This window comes from Vicia villosa, unplaced genomic scaffold (genome assembly GCF_029867415.1).
Source record: "Vicia villosa cultivar HV-30 ecotype Madison, WI unplaced genomic scaffold, Vvil1.0 ctg.000428F_1_1, whole genome shotgun sequence".
Classification (NCBI taxonomy): domain Eukaryota; kingdom Viridiplantae; phylum Streptophyta; class Magnoliopsida; order Fabales; family Fabaceae; genus Vicia; species Vicia villosa.
In genome coordinates, this window is record NW_026705204.1 from 890,437 (window position 1) to 910,601 (window position 20,165).

General features: G+C 39.2%; 1 non-coding gene across 1 annotated transcript; it reads left to right on the top strand.

The window, feature by feature from the left end:
* Positions 1 to 2,023: 2,023 nt before the first annotated feature.
* LOC131628183 (small nucleolar RNA R71) lies at positions 2,024 to 2,130 on the top strand. Its single transcript, XR_009291686.1, has one exon. It is a non-coding gene; the product is annotated as a small nucleolar RNA R71 (small nucleolar RNA).
* The last annotated feature ends 18,035 nt before the right edge of the window (positions 2,131 to 20,165 follow it).

The following is a 20,165-nucleotide window of genomic DNA, read 5'->3' on the forward strand; positions in this document are numbered from 1 at the left end:
ATCTGACATGTTATATCCTAAAGCGGTTGGGTATTTTCTTAGGACGGTAAGTAATTTTTCAGTCTCGGTCTGTCCTAAATCGGCGTTAACTATAACTGGTCGGTTACGTTCTTCGTCTAGGAATTCGTATCTAAGATCGGTAGGCAGTGTTTTCAGTTCTATAGCAGGTTTTTTAGGTCCAGGTATAGGATCAGGAGTTAAAGCCAAACATTCACTGAGGTGGTCATCTTGATATTCCCCACGCCAGTTGTCATCTTCAAAGATTGGCGGTATAGGAATTTTTAGGATCTCGGTTTCCTTATTTGGTTCGGACTTTATTTCATTAACACACTCGTCGATTATGTCGGCAGAGCAGCATGTGTCAATTATAGAGGGTGCTTTTAGGAATTGGGAAAGAATAAATTCTATTTTCTCTTCTCCTACTTCGAAAGTAAGCTTTCCTCGCTTGACATCTATAATTGCACCAGCGGTTGCTAAGAATGGTCTTCCTAATATGATCGGGATGTTAGAATCTTCTTGGATATCCATAATGATGAAGTCAGTTGGGATGTAGAATTGACCTACACGAACAGGGATATTTTCTAACATTCCTACAGAGTATTTGACTGAACGGTCAGCTAGTTGAAGAGACATTCTCGTTGCCTTAAGCTCACCCAGATTTAGTTTCTTACAGGTTGAAAGAGGCATCAAGCTAACACTGGCTCTTAAATCGCACAGGGCTTTCTCTATGATGGTTTTTCCTATTACGCAGGGTATAGAGAAACTACCAGGATCTTTCAGTTTTGGAGGCATGTTATTCTGGATGATAACGCTACATTCAGCGGTAAGCGTTACAGTTTCGTTATCCTCGAGTTTCTTTTTGTTTGATAGGATTTCTTTTAGGAATTTAGCGTACGAAGGCATTTCGGTTATGGCTTCTGTGAACGGTATGGTTATGTTTAATTGTTTCAGAAGTTCTACAAATCTTTTAAATTGCGCTTCGGTTTTTGATTTCGCTAATCTCTGAGGGTAAGGAATTGGTGGCTTATAAGGTGGTGGTGGAACGTAAGGTTTTTCTTTTTCAGGTTCCACTTTGTTGTTGTTCTCATTGGTCTTAGCAGTTTGATCATCGGTTGATGTCTTTTTGGTTTCCTTTGGCTCTTGTTGGGACATAGGTGCGTTTTGAGTTCTAGGATCAATGGGTCCATCGTAATTCGTTCCACTTCGTAGTGTTATCGCGTTCGCATGTCCTTTAGGATTAGGTTGTGGTTGAGCAGGAAACGTGCCAGCAGAGGCAGAAGTAGGTGCTTGTTATTAGGCTACTTGTGAAATTTGAGTTTCTAACATTTTGTTATGCGTAGCTAAGGCATCTACTTTGTTCGATAATTGTTTTAGTTGCTCGCTATTGTGGATGTTTTGATTCAGGAAGTCCTTATTGGTTTGTTGTTGGGAAGCTATAAAGTTCTCCATCATGATTTCTAAATTCGACTTCCTAGGGGTGTTTTGAGCAGCTACAGGCGCTTTTTGGTAGCCAGGTGGTACAGCAGGTGCTTGTCCAGGCGCGTACAACGCGTTGTTGTTTTTATAAGAAAAGTTCGGGTGGTTTTTCCATCCAGGGTTGTACGTGTTAGAGTAAGGGTTTCCTTGAGCATAGTTTACTTGATCAGATGGGACTCCAGTCAAGAGTTGACATTCGGCAACTACATGTCCAGTCAATCCACAAATCTCACAGTTAGGTGTTACAGCAGCAGCGGTGGCTGATGGAGTGACGGTTAAGTTTTCGATCTTTTGAGTTAAAGCGTCTACTTTAGCGTTAACGCGGTCTATACCACTTACTTCGTACATTCCTCCTTTGGTTTGGGCTTTCTCTAGAGCGGCTCGTTCTCCACCCCATTGGTAATGGTTTTGTGCCATGTTCTCTATGAGGTTGTATGCTTCATCATGGGGTTTGTCCATTAGTGCTCCGCCAGCAGCGGCATCTATAGTCATTTTAGTGTTATATAGGAGACCACCATAGAAAGTATGGATGATCAGCCATGCTTCGAGTCCATGATGAGGGCATAGTCTAAGCATGTCCTTGTAACGTTCCCAAGCTTCGAAGAGTGATTCGTTATCTTTCTGGGTAAATCCGTAGATTTGACCTCTTAGCATAGCAGTTTTGCTAGGCGGAAAGTATCTCGCTAAGAATACTCTCTTCAATTAGTCCCATGTAGTTATGGAATTAGAAGGTATGGATTGAAGCCACGCTCTAGCTCTATCTCTCAAGGAGAAAGGAAAGAGACGTAATCGAATAGCTTCGGAACTAACGTTGTTAGCTTTGACAGTGTTGGCATATTGCACGAACACAAATAAATGAAGGTTGGGGTCGTCTGCAGGGCTTCCAGAGAATTGATTCTGTTGGACAGCTTGGACCAACGAAGGTTTCAATTCGAAATTGTTCGCCTCAATCGCAGGTGGTGCGATACTTGAGTGCGGTTCAGCGCGCGAAGGAGTGGCATAGTCTCTAAGAGGACGAAGAGCAGCCATCTCTAACTTTGGGGTGATTTGATTGATTTGATCAGTAAAAGTCAATTCCTGATTAATCGGAACTGGTGCTACTTCGGGAAGATTGCGAGCTCGACGTTTGACGTTAATGAAACATTCGATCTCGTTAATTCGTTGTATTAAATCTCCTCCTTGTGAACCAGTATTTGGCATACAATCGTTCAGAAAGAAAGGAAAGAATTGCCCTAGTCTCTACGGTGTAACAGTGAGTTACGATATCGACTTAAATAGTCCCCGGCAACGGCGCCAAAAACTTGATCGCCACTTTACGTGTCTATTAATCTGATGACTGCAAGTGCACAGTCGTGTCGTGTAGTTTTAAAAGATATCGAATCCACAGGGACTATGAATCGATCTACCGTTATCTAAGGTTACTATGTAAAGCTAAGGCTACTAATATTTCGATTGTTCCTAAGGGAGAGTGATTGTGAATAATAAGAAATATAATAAAAGACAGATATCAGTATGTATTTCGTTTAACTTAAGGTGATCCGAAGGTCCATTGGCTTTTGCATAATTTAATTAAAAATCTTTACTAATTCAATTGGTTAAAAATCCTCGTCTCAAACTTTCGCTCTGTTGATTTAGATTACTATCCTAATCCTAATGTACGCTTTCGCCATCCCATTAGATTTTAGAAAAGCTTTTTAGAAACAACGTAATTAATAAAATGCCTGTTTTATGAAGTTGTTATCTATTTAAATCTCCTAATCTCAAACTTTCGCTCTGTTGACTCGGAACATGCTAATATCCCTAACGTACGCTTTCGCCATCCCGCTCGGGTGTAAAAACAATTTTTGAAAATAAATAAGTCCCAATTAATTTTAATACGCTTTCGCCATCCTTAAAACTAATGTCCTATGTATACTATCCAGTTAAAGATCTCAAACTTTCGCTCTATTGATTTTAACCTTTGACCGTCTTAAGACCTCAAACTTTCGCTCTATTGTTCTCAAGACTTACTAATTAAATTAGACATACAAACAAAAAACAGGTGATAGTTAACAAAACAGAATTAAGCCAATTTATTTCGTGTAACACCCCATACATAACTGACTAGTATATTATGCATGAAACGTTAAAATTGATATTGAGTACATACAAAAGCTATAGTTATAGAAAGATCCAAATAAAATACAACATGAGATCATAATAAGAATTACAGAACATGTGTCTTCAATGGATCTGCACAGCGGAAGATGAGATCTGAAAAGGTCTCCGAGCCATCACCACTTCCAAGTCTTCAGTCCAAACCTGCTACTGACCAAACTCTACTAAACTGCACCTGACAAAATATAAGTTGATTGGGGTGAGATTACTAAATCTCAGTGAGTCCTCCTATCCTATGGGTCCACTCGGTTCTACAGGGTACATGCATCAACAAAACCGAATCCACCATTGATCTGGGGTTCAACCTCACATCCGGTACAAGTACGGAGAAAACAAGTGACTCGTCCACCATTGGACTTGTCTCAAACAGATACACGTAGTATAGCAAACAAGTATGCAAACCCGCATCCACATACGGGGAATCCAGAAGTGTAAACAACCCCGGCTAGGATTATGGAATAAATGCATCCTCGATGAGTAACCTCCTGCCTATTTGTCAAGGGACTTGTACAAGCACACTGCAGGATGGTTAAACGAGTCCACACAAGTCTAAATGGCCGTGCGATGACCTGGCCTAATTGGCGTCATTGTCCCGTTAACCTCCTTCACGCTAGTGAGTTACGCCGAGTACAAACCGCCACCTTGACGCCTGAGCCCATCGGGCGAAAGCCTAGTGTTAGTCTACGTGACTTCACTATAGGTGAGTTATCTCATTATGCATTAGCCTACTTGGCCGCATAACCCCACCATACCGAGCACGCAAGTGTGTTAACGCCAAGTGAGTAAAACCCCGTGCAGAAACTCACGAGCACACTGCAACGGTAGCTCAGATGCACACCATATCGAATAATACACATGAGCGGGTTATTCCATTGGACTACACGGTCCGGGAGGGCTCATAGACTACACGGTCAGAGCAGCGTCCCAATCTAGCCTGCCGGCCACTTCGATTCAAGCATACAGAAATATGACATAAAGTCAAGGTCACAAACAATGCAATCAATACCGATCGTTTAACCGAAACGACGGTGTCCATAGATTTTCATGTATAAAACATAATGGCATAACATTCTCAAATATGGATGTCACATTCATAGTAAGCAATAGATAATATATATCACGCATAACATGAGAATTATTAATCGAATGATAGAGACATAAGTTCTCATACTAATTCATTGATTCACTAAATGGGGTTCCACTATGGTTAAATCAAACATTCTGGTTTGGGGACCTATTTCATTAGATAGTACATGTTGCTAGCTTTCCAACGATATAAAGTTTGCGCGAAACGGACTTACGACGCAAAAGTTATGAATTTCCGAAGTTTTGGAAAATCTGCCCAACAGCAATGTAACGGGTTACATGAATCATGTAACCGGTTACATCACTGTAAAACTGCGTTTTTCACCCTTTTTCACACATGTAACCGGTTACATCAACCATGTAACCGGTTACATCGCTGACAGACCCAAAAATTCTGCATTTAAAGAGCTCTAAACCAGACCCAAACCTATCCAAATAATTCCCAGCTTCCCATACAATCCATAAACGAATTCCAACATATTGTAATGACCCAAAGCATACATTGTCATCATGGAAACATATTTTTATCATTCAATTAAGCATGCAATATGTTTATCTCAATCTAAACCCTTGACATGCATTTTTTCCCCAAATCCTACCCAAGTTCTATCTAAAGGACTCACCTCAAGCTTGAAGATTCTGACTTGATGAAGATGATGATGAAGACAATTCTGATTTGAGAGATTAAAGAGATGATGATGCACTTGATCCTCATTCTTGATGATAGCTTTCCATTCATGCATGTAGGTTTTGGCTCCCACCTTCCTTCTTCTTTCTTCTCACGTTTCCACCCTTCCTCTCTACTACTTCCATTCTGAAATTATGCAGCCAAACATCCCTTAAGTCACTCATACTTAAGGTGGAATGGCCATATTACCCTTCAACCATGCAATATTTACCGGTTTGCCATCTTGTCCAACTCTAACTAGTCACTTTTATTCCAATTACTCCACTAACTCTCTTTTTAATTATTCTTAGATTATAGATGTACATGCTACTCATTTGTTGGAACAAGACTAAAGTGTCCTTTAGTCACCGCTTAACCAATTGAATTGATACTATCCGGTGTCGAAGAACCGGGGTATTACATTTCGGATCCCACAGTTAACTTACTTTACATACCGATACCTTAGTAATTTAGCCAGACATATTAATACGGTTAAGCATGCATGAATTAATTTGGTTTATAATAAAAGGCATGTTAATTGGCATATAATATATCATGCAAATAAATATATAAATAAAGGCGGTAAATATTAAACCTGAATTAAATAAATTGCAATTGAATCTTCGAGTACTGAACTTCCACCACAGGTTGGCTGGATCGTTCTTCGGAATTTAAATGGACGGAAAATAAAACAAGGAAAAATAAAAGCGATAAATCTAACGTAAGGCTAGATTTATAAAAGGTTCACAACAATTTCCGGTGTAGAAATCGTTGTGAGAAAATAACTGTTTGAATTTAAAGAAGGCAGAAAATATAAAGCGCGGTACAATTTCGGCAGCACTTCGTTAGCAGGAAATCGGACATTTAGAACTGAGGTAGCAAGTTCTATTTATAGGGGAGGTTTTGCTGCGATGTTGCGTGAAAAGAGGGAGCTTTTCAGACTGGGCTTGGAGACGTGCGTCTCCGCTTCTTCAGGAAGTGCCTTTGAATGACTTGAGACGTGCGTCTCAAGTGGAGAAAATGTAGGGGAATGGAGACGTGCGTCTCCCTTTTGCTGATGTGGCATAGAGACGTTGGAGACGTGCGTCTCCACTTGCTTGTGTGGTTTGGGCCACGCACATTTGATCTTCAGTGGGCTGGTTCGTCTCTTTTGGGCCTTTGGGTCTTCTTTAGCATATTTGGGCCTTATTTGCACTCCCTTTTTACTTCAGCACCCATTTTTCATCTTTTAGGCATAAATAGTGGTCGTTTTAGCTCCATTTCTTCTCCTTTTCACAAATAGTCATAATAAGAGTGTAAAACCTGAAACAAAGCAAAAACTCGCGTAATATCATAATAAATCAGCATAATAAACGAAAAATGCTATAAATATCTACGGGTTTCAAGCTAAATATACGATATAAAATCGTGTTATCAGGTGCATCTGGTCGACGCGTATATTTTGGCGGTTGATCTTTTTGAGGCGCAGATGTGGAGATCAGAACTGCCCCTACAGATTGGTGATGCTCATTCTTGCGACCTTTCTGACTGTGCATTGTGTTGACTTTATTTCTCCCACTGATGGGCCTTTTTGTAGTACCAGAGGAAGAGCCTATTTGAATTTTTCCATTTTGAATGCCGCTTTCGACACGCTCTCCAGTCAATATCAGGTCAGTGAAACCTGATGATGAGCTTCCCAGCAAATGACTATAGAAAGGGCCAGTTAAAGTGCCCATGAACATGTTGTTAGAACAAGATTTGTTCTGATCAATTATCTTAGTTTTGATGATAACAATAATATGAATTTTGCTTAAGATAATATGGTACTCTAATCCAATGCAATTTCCCTTTCAGGAAATATATAAAGAGTACGCATAATTCAGCGCTCAGAAGCTTTGTCTCAAAGGGTTCAGCATGCAACATCAGAACATGGTCTGGCAAGACATCAGAAGATGGTCGAAGCAGAATCAGAACATGGGTCTATGGAAGCATCAGAAGAACAAGAGAACAGAAGCACTGAAGTTCTGATGGTATCACGCTCAGAAGCACTTCAAGGTCAGAAGATCAGAAGATGCTATGCACCAAGCTGTTTGACTCTGATGATATTCAAACGTTGTATTCACAAACATCAGATCAGAAGAAAGTACAAGTGGCAAGCTACGCTGACTGACAAAAGGAACGTTAAAAGCTACTAAAGGCTACGTCAGTAGACACAGCGTGAACAAGGCTCGAGGTAGTTGACAAAAGCGTATAACATTAAATGCGATGCTGTACGGAACACGCAAAGCATTAATGCACCCAACGGTCATCTTCTCCAACGCCTATAAATATGAAGTTCTGATGAGAAGCAAGGTTAACGATCCTAAACAAAACAACGCCTATTAACTTGCTGAAACTCTGTTCAAATTAAAAGCTCAGAATCTTCATCTTCATCAAAGCTCACTACATTGCTGTTGTAATATATTAGTGAGATTAAGCTTAAACGTTAAGAGAAATATCACAGTTTGTGATTATCGCTTTTAAGAAGCAATTGTAATACTCTTAGAATTGATTACATTAAGTTGTAAGGAACTAGAGTGATCGTGTGGATCAGAATACTCTAGGAAGTCTTAGAGGTTATCTAAGCAGGTTGTAACTAGAGTGATCGTGTGGATCAGTATACTCTAGAAAAGTCTTAGAGGGTATCTAAGCAGTTGTTCCTGGAGTGATCAGTGTGTGATCAGAAGACTCTGGAAGACTTAGTTGCTGACTAAGTGGAGAACCATTGTAATCCGTGCGATTAGTGGATTAAATCCTCAGTTGAGGTAAATCATCTCTGCGGGGGTGGACTGGAGTAGTTTAGTTAACAACGAACCAGGATAAAAATAACTGTGCAATTTATTTTTATCTGTCTAGTTTTTAAAGCTACACTTATTCAAACCCCCCCTTTCTAAGTGTTTTTCTATCCTTCAATTGGCATCAGAGCGCCGGTTCTAAGGTGCAAGCACTTAACCGTGTTTAGAAAAGATTCAGGAAGAGAAAAACGCTTCAGTAAAAGATGGTTGATGAAAGTGAAAAGTCTACACCTGCATCTACATCTGGCTCTGCTGAGCAATACAACGGTAACAATGGATATACTAGACCGCCGGTATTTGATGGTGAAAACTTTGAATACTGGAAAGATAAACTGGAAAGTTACTTTCTTGGTCTAGATGGTGATCTATGGGATCTTCTGATGGATGGTTACAAACATCCAGTAAATGCCAGAGGCGTAAAGCTGACAAGGCAAGAAATGAATGATGATCAGAAAAAGCTTTTCAGGAATCATCATAAATGCAGAACTGTTTTGCTGAATGCTATCTCTCATGCTGAGTATGAGAAGATATCTAACAGGGAAACGGCCTATGACATATATGAGTCCTTGAAAATGACTCATGAAGGAAATGCTCAAGTCAAGGAGACTAAAGCTCTAGCTTTAATCCAGAAGTATGAAGCCTTCAAGATGGAGGATGATGAAGACATTGAAAAGATGTTTTCAAGATTTCAAACTCTTACTGCTGGATTGAGAGTTCTTGACAAGGGATACACCAAGGCTGATCACGTAAAGAAGATCATCAGAAGCTTACCCAGAAGATGGGGTCCTATGGTGACTGCATTCAAGATTGCAAAGAATCTGAATGAAGTTTCTCTGGAAGAGCTTATCAGTGCCTTGAGAAGCCATGAAATAGAGCTGGACGCAAATGAGCCTCAAAAGAAAGGTAAGTCTATTGCATTAAAATCCAATATCAAGAAATGCACTAACGCTTTTCAGGCTAGAGAAGAAGATCCTGAAGAATCAGAATCTGAAGAAGAAGATGAACTGTCTTTGATCTCCAGAAGGCTAAATCAACTCTGGAAGACCAAGCAAAGGAAGTTCAGAGGCTTCAGAAGTTCAAAGAAATTTGAACGTGGAGAATCTTCTGATGACAGAAGATTTGACAAGAAGAAGGTCATGTGCTATGAATGCAATGAGCCTGGGCACTTCAAGAATGAATGTCCAAAACTTCAGAAGGAAAATCCCAAGAAGAAGTTTCATAAGAAGAAAGGTCTTATGGCAACCTGGGATGAGTCAGAAGATGATCCAGACTCTGAAGATGAGCAGGCTAACTGAGCGCTGATGGCGACAGAAGATGACGGATCAGAATCTACATCAGAATCAGATTCTGAAGAGGTATTTTCTGAACTTACTAGAAATGAGTTAGTTTCCGGTCTAACTGAACTTCTGGAACTCAAGTCTCAGATCAGTCTCAAATACAAAAAGCTGAAAAAGCTATTTGAATTTGAAACAAAGAAGCTTGAGTTGGAGAATTCTGAATTAAAAGAAAAACTTTTAAAATTATCCAATAATGTTGGATCTCCTTCTGATTCAGAAAAATCCACTCCTAGTCTAAACCATATTCTGAAAGAATATGATTTAAGTTTCAGGAAGTTCTTATCTAGAAGTATTGGCAGAAGTCAGCTAGCTTCTATGATATATGCTGTGTCTGGAAACAAAAGAGTCGGCATTGGTTTTGAAGGTGAAACCCCATACAAACTTGAACCTGTTGATGAAATGAAACTCACATACAAGCCATTGTATGATCAGTTCAAGTATGGCCACTCCCATGATATTAGGCACACTTCACATGCTCAAAGTTTTCACATAACACACACCAAAAAGCATGTGACACAACCTAGGAAATATTATGAAACTCACATTAAAAATTATCATGCTGTTCCTCCTATTGCTTACAATGTTAAACCCAAGTTCAATCAGAACTTGAGAAAATCTAACAAGAAAGGACCCAAGAAAATGTGGGTACTGTCGCACGCTCGCGAAAATGAGACAGAGTCGCCACCAATATATTTATCCCAAAGAGGGAAAGGAATATCAGAAAACCTAAGGTGAAGGATAAGAAAAGGTCTTGCGACCAGAGATAGGGTACGGGAGTCGGTTACGCGAGGGGAAGGTATTAGCACCCCTCACGCCCATCGTACTCGATGGTATCCACCTATGTTTGTTCTATTCTAAGGGTGTATAAATCTAAAGTTTAATTACTAAGGGAATGCATACAAATGAAAGAAAAAGAAACACGGGGAAAATAAGGTTTATAAATAGTTGTGCTCGCTTAGGCCCCGCGACCTAATGCCTACGTATCCTTTTCAGGAATCAGAGCGCCGTAGTTCGGCTCTTTAGTTTTTGTTTGTTTTTGTGTTTTTTAGTTGAACAGTTACATTCACACTCCGCTGCTCGACCTCTGGAGTCTTAAGCTGGGAATGGAGCGGAAATAACGTGTCCGATTAGGAGAAAGAATGCCCTGAAGGCAAGAGAAAGAATGCCTCGGAGGCAAGAGAGAGAAGAGAGAATATTGGTTTGTGTCTTTTAGGTGTAATTCCATGATGGACGAAAACCCACTACAAGGCTTCGCATCACTTCCTTACTTTGTTTAGGTCTGAGCCTTTATTAGATATTTTGAAGTGTTTTTGGTTGGGTGTCTTTTAAGGGAAATTAATTCGTGACTTGAATCATGCCATAAAAAGGAGTTTTTTGAATATTTAGAGAATGCACATCGAGGCCTACGCCGCAATCGTTTCTCTAAATGAAATACAGTTTTTTTGAATAATTAGAGAATGCACATCGAGGCCTACACCACAATCGTTTCTCTAAATGAAATACAATTTTTGAATATTTAGAGAATGCACATCGAGGCCTACGCCACAATCGTTTCTCTAAATAACGGTTAAGAAATACACCGAGGCCTACGCCTCAATCATTTCTCTTCCGCTAAGTGGGAAAGAACATACATCGGGGCCTACGCCCCAATCATTTCTTTCACACTAAAAAAAAGGTATTAGCATGATTCGCGTCGTCCTTTATTAATGTTTTGAAGTCGAAAAGAAAAAGGAGAAGAAAACTAGTCTAAAATGAATAACTAGCTTAATATGAATGGGAACTTCTAATTCCTAATATTGTCATGGTCTCTACCTAAAGTTAAGGATTTAAGGAAACATGGAAATTAAAGTCACAATTAGAAGCAAGAATTAAGCAACACAATGGTACAAAAATTGACATAAAGCATATAGGTATAAGTCAAAATATAGTACAAAAATGAATTAAAAATACTACTATTTTTATATTGATTTTTTATGGACAAGAAAAGAATTCCAGACCAAGCAAAAACTAAAATGATTAGCCTAAAACTAATATTTATTTATTTTTTTTTTTTTATATGTCAAAAATTGTGTTAAATGTCTAAAACTAAAAGGAAGAGAATTAGCATTTTAATTACTAAAAAGAAGTGGCAAAAAACCTAAGTAAGGAGTTAAATTCTACTAATTTTTATGTGAATCCAGGGGGGGTGCAACTCTGAAACATAGACTATGAAGAGCAGTGGGCGCAGGGCCCATCGAATCTGGCCCAGTAGCATTTTTGTTTACAGATTTTGCTTGTCAAAAATGGATAGCATGGGCCAATGGGGGGTGCGAATGGCAGCTGTTCGCGTGCAAGGCCCAGAGGTTCCTTTTGCTTGATCCATAACGTTTTGATCCAATTTCTCTTTTATTCAAAATAATTAAATTAAAAGAAAAACAATTAATTAGAAAAAAAAGAAAAATAAATGAAAGAGGGAAATTAGGTTACCTGGAGAAACGCCGATCCCAATTCTCTCGTTCATGGCTCCCGCGGCGGCGTTCTCTTCGTCTCCAATCGGAGGTTCTTCACGCCACCATGAATTCGTCGCACTCTATTTCACTCCCATCTTCAACTTCTCTACTCTCTCTGAGATGAAGCACAAGTGTGAAGCGAAGAGAATACCAAAGCTTCCGATTCTTGAACGTGCGAAATAAACGACGCGGATGAATGAATTCTTCAGGTAATTCGTTTCAATGTTTCGAGTCACTTCTACTTCCCCTTGCGTCTTCTTCTTCTGTTTCTGTTTCTTTTCTGTTGATGATGATGAATGAATATGATTAGGGATGAAGATTGAAGAATCTTCAGAGAAGATTTTTTCCTGGTTTTGTTTGAAGATTGATATGAGGAAGGTGAAGAAGAATGAACAATGAAGATTGAAAGTTCACAGAGAGGTCGAAGATGATTGTAGTGATTCCCTGAAAGAAGAGAAGAAGATGATGGTGATATGAAAATGGTGAAGATGGAGAGTGGATGATTGAAGATGGTGAATTTCGTGAAGGAAAAATGGTGAAGGAAGTGATGAAGAGGAGGAGATGGAAACAGAGTGAATGAAGTCTGAGAAGTGAAGAATGATGGAGAGGGAGAGATGGTTGTGGTGGTTCTGTGAAGTGGTTGCAGAGAAGGTGGAGATGAAAAAGTGGTGGAGGAAGAATGGAAGATGAAGAATGGCTGTGAATGGAATTGGGAGAGAGCATGGTGAAGCCTCTGACTTGGGTGGAGGTTTGGATTTATATCAGTGAAGGGAAGAGTCTAATGGTTGAAAGGTGAGTTTCCTCTTCTGATTTTCTGTTTTTATTCTGTTATCTGTTAGAGTTAGAAGGTAGTTAGAGATTGGTTTCAGTTTGTTATGACAGTTAGGATTAGTTCTAGGTTGTTAGAACAGTTGGTTGAAGTTATAGAGTTCTGTTAGGAGTTGGGAGTTGGTTAAATATAACTGAATCGGTTAGGGGTTAGTGTAATGTATAACTGTTGTGGGTTTTGTTTAGGAATTCTGTTTAAGAGTGAGAGGGTTAGAAATTCTGTTACCTTCTGTTATTGAAGTTATAACTGACCGTTAGTTTCAGTTAGTTGGTTATGAAAACAGTTGGAAGGGTTTAGAAATTCTGGTATGAATATGCTTTGGGTCTGAATTTGGTAAAAATATATGGATGAATGGTATTATGATTGTGCAGGGCTGACTGTTTAGTATTTGTTGTTCTGAATTTTTGGAATGCTTTGTAACAGGTTTGGTGGTTTGAAGAAGGAGCTTGGTGTATGTGGTCATGTATGAGGCATAGCATGATATGGCATTGGAATTGAAGGATTCTAGAAGAGATGGGGAAGCTTGGAAGTAAAAACATTAGCTATCTAGGTTTATATTCCTTTTTTGTACATAATGTAGAGAGTTAGAATGGTGTAATCTTGTGGAGTATAGATACTTGTAGATGTGTGTTTGAACAAGAATGATAGACATTTAGACCTTTGGGTATGTCATGAAATTTTTTGGATTTTTTGTAATGGAATTTGAATTGTGAAATATGATGTGATGAACTCTTGAACTTGTAAATAATGTGTATTTTTGTAATCTTGAATTGTAATGTATGTTGGGTTTCTTTGGAGAATGTTGACCTTTGTAATGAACTTTTAATGGGAATATCTTCCTTATGGACAAACATGCATAACACTTGAGTAAGGTCATAAAATCTTGATAAATACCCTTTTGAAATATCTCTTGACAATTCTTCGATTTTCATAGGAGAATGCTTCCAAACTAATGGATAAATTATATTTGCGTCTTAAAGAAACCTTAACTTCAAATTGAACCTTTAGACACCTAATGTCTTGATGATCCTCACTTTAGTCACAAGAAAAACCTCTTGGTTTAAATAGCCCAAATGATGGAACGCTTTGAATAGCACTTGAATGGAGAAACCCTAATCAATGATATCCTTGATCTCTGTGCTAAGCTATTGATTAATGATGCATGAGTTAGATGATCTAATGGATGGTATGCGGATGGTTGAGAATTATACGCCAATTATAAATAAATTAAGATGGGCAAATTTTGGGGTGCAACAGCTGCCCCTATTTAATCGTCTTAAACCTGAAGGAGATTGGCGTTAGCCTTTCGAGCATTCAAGGTAGAAGAAGATTAAATACCAAGTGAACCTGAAAAATTTGCCTGATGAGAGGTAGGATCCACTGGGGAAAAATGATGTCAACTCCACTGAGGAAGAATGTATCAACTCTGGATTGAACAACTTAACTCTGGGTTATAAGTGAAATGAACACCAACTCTGGGTTGAAGAAGGAAAATGGGTCAACTCTGGGTCGAAGAATAAAGGGAGGTCAACTCGGGGTTGGATAAGAGATAAACATCAATTCTGGATTGAGAACGGAGAGGGAGATCAGTATTAGTGGGACGAGCTATAGACATCGACTCTGGGTTGAGAAAGAAAGTAAGAACATCAACTCTGGGTTGAAAACAAGAGACAGACATCATCTTTGGGTTGAGAGAAGGTAATTCAACTCTGGGTTGAAAGAGGAAAGATGAACAATTAAGAATAACCGTCAACTCTAGGTTGAGTGGGAAAAAGATAATCAATTCTGGATTGAACAAGGGATAACCGTCAACTCTGGGTTGAGTGGGAAGAACAAATCAATTATGGATTGAATAAAGGATAACCGTCAACTCTGGGTTGAGTGGGAAAGAGAAAGGATAACCGTCAACTCTGGGTTGAGTGGGAAAGGTGAACAAATAGGAATGACCGTCAACTCTGGGTTGAGTGGAAAAGTGAAAGGATCAACTCTGGGTTGAATAAAAGATAACCGTCAACTCTAGGTTGAGTGGGAAAGGAAGAAATCAATTCTGGATTGAATAAAGGATAACCGTCAACTCTGGGTTGAGTGGGAAGAGACAAATGATAGCCGTCAACTCCGGGTTGAGTGGGAAAGAGACAAAAGATAACCGTCAACTCTGGGTTGAGTGGGAAAGATAAAGGATAATCGTCAACTCTGGGTTGAGTGGAAAAGTGAAAGGATCAACTCTGGGTTGAATAAAAGATAACCGTCAACTCTGGGTTGAGTGGGAAAGGAAGAGATCAATTCTGGATTGAATAAAGGATAACCGTCAACTCTGGGTTGAGTGGGAAGAGACAAATGATAGCCGTCAACTCTGGGTTGAACACAAAAAACATCAACTCTGGGTTGAAGAAGGGGTAACCGTCAACTCTGGGTTGAGTGGGAAAGAAAGACAAGGATCAACTCTGGGTTGAATAAAAGAAAAGATAACCGTCAACTCTGGATTGAGTGGGGAAGAAAGAAGATAATCGTCAACTGTGGGTTGAGAGGGAAAAGATAATTAACCCGGGGTTAGAAGATGAAAGGAAAATCAACTATGGGTTGAACACAGAAACATCAACTCTGGTTTGAAGAAAGATGAACATGATTGACTATGAGAGATGACACCACAATGGTAACTCTGAGTGATCCAGTGGAATATCAACTGATTGCTTGTAGGGACCTCATCTGATGAGTAACTTGGCTTATGCTTCACATGCAATGTATGATTTATTTGTGCACTTCTGGAGATGCAATGCTATGGGTTCTATATGTAGTGTACTGATTGATTAGGGTTTCTGCTTTGTATGGGGAATGGATTAGGTGGAGTTCTGAAACTCTGCTTGATTCAAGATAGGATGGATGCCCCTACCTTATTGATGATTGGATCATGCGGGTGAAATAATAATGCGAATGCAATGATATGCATGATGATTGTATGATTATGAGTGTAATGATTGTTTCCAAGATATAAGGAGATGAAGGATGCCCTTGCGGAAAGGATCATAGCTTGAAGGATAGAACTTGTGGAGGCGAGGTGTTTGGCTTGACTCCTCGACACTTGTCTCGATATCTGACATTTGATTGAAGATGAAGAAATGACTTGTTTCTATCTTGCCCCAGCTTGTATGATCTTTTGAGATGGAATTTTGATGTGCTTGAATCATGGAGATTTGTAATGGTCTGCCCCAGTGTTGATCATGGAATGATTGCCTCAGATTGAAGGGAATTGTTCCACCAAATGGATTCTTCAGATATTTGCTTTGCGGATAACCAAACTTTGCCCTTGTAAGATTACTCGATGGAACTTCAATGTTGAACTTTCCTTGGTATCAAGTACTTACTTTCAAGTTAGAGACAATTCTGTTTTGAAAAAGGATAATGAGAAATGCAATGCACATGTTAATCTCAACGAAAAGTCTTATTTGTCAAAAGGTTGTACTGATACTAACACAAATGACACAACAACATTAGGAGTCAGTTTGACATGATTTTACAGTTTGCATGCTTTTGGAGCGAACCCTGCTTCAATTAGGACTTTTGAGGGTTGTAACGTGGCCGGGTTCACGGTTTAAGAAACAAAGGATAAAGGCTCAAATTCTACTTAACCCACCCCTCTTCGTGATGTTCTCCAGTCCTACGTTCAGTTAGCTTGACACGAGTGTTCACCTTTCAGGAAGGGTTGTAATGAATGAGGATCCTTTATGGCTTTGATGGAGGTGGCAGCCACCCTTTGATGCTTTTGTTGATGGTCACAACAACTTGTCCCTTGGAGGATTTCTTTCTTGTGCTTTGCCTTTTGCTTTCCCTAACTTTTGCCTGGACAGAAAGTTTCTTTTGATATTGGTGTTCGTTGTCCAGCGGGATATGCCCTAATTTTTGCCTAAGTCATTTGCTTCAAAGCTTTGTTGTTGTTTTTTTTGACTTAGCGGGCTATTGCTTCTTTCTTTTTTTCTTTTGATCATGATTCATAACTTTCTTTTTTTCTTTTTGTCTCGTTTGGGAACAAGTTGTATGACTTTGATGATTGACTTGTTGAAAAAGTTGTGACTGCCTTTTTCTTAATGAATGAGAGACATCCATTGTGGATTGTGCTCTTCTTCTTTCGTTGTGAGAGATGGAATATGATTGATCCTCTGACGGAATACCTGAAAGTTGAGCGCTCGGTCGCACTAACTGAAGACTACCCTGCCCCTGGTTACGATTGAGGGTTTTGTATTTTTGAAAAGAAACTACTACTCCTTAGGCTTAAAGGGGTTGACGAAGGTTTCACTCCCTTATAACTCCGGTGTTTAGGAATTGAAACAATGCCTGTACATCGTCAGCAGGATCTTTGTTCCAAAAGCATACAGTTAGTAGTTCATGTGTTTTTGAATTTCATCATTCTCCTTTTTTAGTTGCTTAAGACAAATGAGTGAAGTATCAATGAACATAATGACAAATATGAAATGATTTGAGAAAAACATGTATATTGCATTATTTTTATATATTCAAACAGAATGAATTTCTTACAATGAGAAGTACTTGATAACAACAAAAGTAATACAATTGAAAGTACTTTGAAGTAATCTAGACAATGGCAGGCTTGGCCTTATTTTGATGCAAATGAAATGTTCTCTGACAAACACAAAGTCTTTAGGCTCCAATGGTGGAAGGTACCCTCATGAGGAGGCATGATTCTCTGATAGTAGCTTGATCTTGTTTTTAATCCCCCATGATTCTTTGTTCTGTGAGCTTTTGTCAGATATCGGTGTGGAGGAATCGTTTTGACTGATCTGATGGAGAGGAAGAGTGGTAAGAGTCTTGGTAACCATGGATGCACATGCATGAATGCAAAAATGTTAATGAAGATGCAAATGTATCATAAATCAGGATCAAGGATCAAGGCCTCTTGGATAACAACTTCTCATGGTCAATAAGATATGGTCGAATCCTCCAGATTCAGAGGTTCGACGTTGCTTTCTGGATAAATAGCTTGTGCATAAGTCAAAGATGGTCGAATCCTCCAGATTCAGAGGTTCGACGTTGATTCTGATATATAACTGATGTAGAACTTCTGTATAAGTCAAATGTGGTCGAATCCTCTAGATTCAGAGGTTCGACGTTGATTCTGATAGATAACTGATGTAGAACTTCTGTATAAGTCAAATGTCCCAGGATCAAAGGTTCGACGCCTTTTTAAATACCATGAGAACCAATAGTCACCAACAGAACATGTACCTGCACCTGTTAAGAATATGATTCCCTCCCCACTCACGGGTGTAGTCTAGGTCAGGGTAGGTCAATATGGCAACCAGCGTTATCAGTTCTCCTGAGATACCACCATTGTTGCATCTACATGCCAACGATGATACCCCATTTGAACCTCGACTGGGCGTGGGTCTCATGATCGCACTAGACAAGACCTGACATCTCATCGGCGTCATGACTATCCACTCTATCCTAGGTATCCTATGTGTCAACTCTGGCCTGGGTATTGGGCCTTTTACCTCATAGAAACAACCCACCCAACCTGCAAACAGAGAAAATATGTGGCCCCCACGGGGACCCATAATATAGTCCAGAATGCGAGAAAATAAACATGATATGCAAGCAGAAAATAGATATCATATGCAAGCATAAAGTAAATGAGGCAAAACATAAATAATATATAAGCACACCCAATAAACAAACAACAAACAAAGGCTAGGATCGACTCGCTAAGTACGGACCCGCACTAGGTCTACGTCCCCAGCAGAGTCGCCAGCTGTCGCACGCTCGCGAAAATGAGACAGAGTCGCCACCAATATATTTATCCCAAAGAGGGAAAGGAATATCAGAAAACCTAAGGTGAAGGATAAGAAAAGGTCTTGCGACCAGAGATAGGGTACGGGAGTCGGTTACGCGAGGGGAAGGTATTAGCACCCCTCACGCCCATCGTACTCGATGGTATCCACCTATGTTTGTTCTATTCTAAGGGTGTATAAATCTAAAGTTTAATTACTAAGGGAATGCATGCAAATGAAAGAAAAAGAAACACGGGGAAAATAAGGTTTATAAATAGTTGTGCTCGCTTAGGCCCCGCGACCTAATGCCTACGTATCCTTTTCAGGAATCAGAGCGCCGTAGTTCGGCTCTTTAGTTTTTGTTTGTTTTTGTGTTTTTTAGTTGAACAGTTACATTCACACTCCGCTGCTCGACCTCTGGAGTCTTAAGCTGGGAATGGAGCGGAAATAACGTGTCCGATTAGGAGAAAGAATGCCCTGAAGGCAAGAGAAAGAATGCCTCGGAGGCAAGAGAGAGAAGAGAGAATATTGGTTTGTGTCTTTTAGGTGTAATTCCATGATGGACGAAAACCCACTACAAGGCTTCGCATCACTTCCTTACTTTGTTTAGGTCTGAGCCTTTATTAGATATTTTGAAGTGTTTTTGGTTGGGTGTCTTTTAAGGGAAATTAATTCGTGACTTGAATCATGCCATAAAAAGGAGTTTTTTGAATATTTAGAGAATGCACATCGAGGCCTACGCCGCAATCGTTTCTCTAAATGAAATACAGTTTTTTTGAATAATTAGAGAATGCACATCGAGGCCTACACCACAATCGTTTCTCTAAATGAAATACAATTTTTGAATATTTAGAGAATGCACATCGAGGCCTACGCCACAATCGTTTCTCTAAATAACGGTTAAGAAATACACCGAGGCCTACGCCTCAATCATTTCTCTTCCGCTAAGTGGGAAAGAACATACATCGGGGCCTACGCCCCAATCATTTCTTTCACACTAAAAAAAAGGTATTAGCATGATTCGCGTCGTCCTTTATTAATGTTTTGAAGTCGAAAAGAAAAAGGAGAAGAAAACTAGTCTAAAATGAATAACTAGCTTAATATGAATGGGAACTTCTAATTCCTAATATTGTCATGGTCTCTACCTAAAGTTAAGGATTTAAGGAAACATGGAAATTAAAGTCACAATTAGAAGCAAGAATTAAGCAACACAATGGTACAAAAATTGACATAAAGCATATAGGTATAAGTCAAAATATAGTACAAAAATGAATTAAAAATACTACTATTTTTATATTGATTTTTTATGGACAAGAAAAGAATTCCAGATCAAGCAAAAACTAAAATGATTAGCCTAAAACTAATATTTATTTATTTATTTTTTTTTTATATGTCAAAAATTGTGTTAAATGTCTAAAACTAAAAGGAAGAGAATTAGCATTTTAATTACTAAAAAGAAGTGGCAAAAAACCTAAGTAAGGAGTTAAATTCTACTAATTTTTATGTGAATCCAGGGGGGGTGCAACTC